The sequence below is a fragment of the Mandrillus leucophaeus genome, unplaced genomic scaffold (assembly GCF_000951045.1).
Source record: "Mandrillus leucophaeus isolate KB7577 unplaced genomic scaffold, Mleu.le_1.0 Scaffold601, whole genome shotgun sequence".
In the NCBI taxonomy this organism is placed as follows: domain Eukaryota; kingdom Metazoa; phylum Chordata; class Mammalia; order Primates; family Cercopithecidae; genus Mandrillus; species Mandrillus leucophaeus.
This window is the reverse complement of record NW_012106487.1, coordinates 642,905-645,024: the sequence shown is the minus strand read 5'-3', so window position 1 is coordinate 645,024 and position 2,120 is coordinate 642,905.

Genomic DNA, 2,120 nt, shown 5'->3' with positions numbered 1-2,120 from the left:
TTTAAAAGGATCAATTGACTTAGTATTCATATAGACAGTTTTAAAATTATTTATTCAGATTATTACTCTACAACCCTCTGTACCTTCCCTGCCTAATGATTCTGAGCCTGGGTTTTGCCAGGGTTTTGCCATTCTTTCCAGGGTTTTGCCAGGAAGCTCAGCTTCTACTTTTTTATTTTTATTTTTTGAGACTGGTCATCCAGGCTGGAGTGGAGTGGTATGATCTCAGCTCACTGCAGCCTCAACCTCCCAGGCTCAATGGATCCTCCCACCTTAGCCTCCCAAGTAGCTGGGACTACAGACACATGCCACCATGCCCAGGTAATTTCTTGCACTTTTTTTTGTAGAGACAGGATTTCATCATGTTGCCCAGACTCATATACGGTTCCAGGGCTCAAGCAATCTTCCCACCTCAGCCTCCCAAAATGTAGCTTCAATGTAGCCTTCTTTGGGCTTTTTCTTTCTATTATGACTTGCATGTTAATGTGGTCCCATTCACTTTCCAAAATGTCCTATTTTCTGAGATGCTTGGCCTATTCTTAGTATTATTAAGGATGTATTTCATTTTGTACCTTCTTACTAGAATCTCAAACATATTTTGGCATGTGTGTGTCTCAATCTCCCATCATGAACAGGAAGCTACCAAATTTATTTTTCCAAACATTGGGGAAAGCTATGCATTTATTCATTGCTGGATAAAAAAATTAAATTGTACTAAGAAATTTAGGCAAAAATGATATAGAAAAGGGAGGAAGGAAGACTAACATTTGCTGATGACATTCTCCTAGCCAAGAATTGAATAAGAGACTTTTTTTTTTTTTTTTACTTTCATTATCTAATTTGATCTACACAGTAACCCTAAGTGGTGTCATTAACCAGTTTTTAAATGTATGTCAGGAAATTCAAATAAACCCAGGGAGCTCAAAGAGTTTAAATAAATTGTCCAAGTCGAGTCATAGGACTAATAAATTGTAGAACTGATCCTGGGCGTGTCTAGCTCTAAATCATCTGCTAGTTGCTTCACAGCGTGCTAAATGACTTTGAGTGGTTTAGACTCAATGCCGGAACATTGTTACTTGTTTCTAAGTTATTACTGTTGTTGTTGTTTTTAAACAGGAAAATAACACGTGAAATATTAGATTTTATTTGCAATATTCAAACTCAGAGAAATTCTATATAAAGGGAAAATGTATTTTAAAGTACATTTTCAGACTAGCATAAACAGTAGAATCCCTTTCACTGAAATTCAACCAGTGACACATATTTTCCCTCCCCATAATTGGATTATGGATAGATAGTAACAAACATGTATGTGTTAGTGTTCTTTAACGACAAATCAAGGCTAAAACAAGAGATGCTGTGATCTGGTGTCCATAGACTATGAGCCAGAGACAGTAAAGTGGGTAAATGTAGTTCAGTCTTCCCCCAAAATAGTCTACATGCCAAAACAAGGTGACAAAGGCTAGCTCAAGTGTCATGGTCTTCATTCAGTCAAGAAATGCTGTATTTCTTTCTTCCCCAGTGAATTAGGTATATATGACACTCTCAGTGTGTGTGGATCTGTCAGTCTATCTTCATCCTATATGATTCTTCCCATAAGCAATGGGAGCTGAAAAATAGCAAAAAGCAGTAGAAACAAAGAAGTAAACAAACCCTTTCTGTTAGATGGTTTGTGAGGCAGAATAACATTAGGTTTTTCAAAGAAAAAAATATACTGACCACATTACTGGTCAACTTATTATTAAAGACTTCTCACAAACAAAAACAAATCTTTGCTATTTTGATATGGCTGAGTTAAAATCTACCGTATTGCAGGATCTTTTTCATTTATTCAATCTATTCTTGCTTAATTTTCCCCATTTGTTTGAAGAATACATGTTTATTCTAGTTTATCTCCTTTATTGACTTATTAGTTATGCACCTCTGTTTTGTTGTTAGTGGTTGCTCTATTTTTTGTCCAATAAAACTTTATATGATTATGAAAATGTTCTATTATCTGCATCGTCCAACCCTATTCTCTGGTTACATATGACTATTGTGTCTTTGAAAAGTATATTTAAATTTAATATCAAATAGATACATACAGCTATCAAATGCTATACCATGAAGCTTAAGGGATT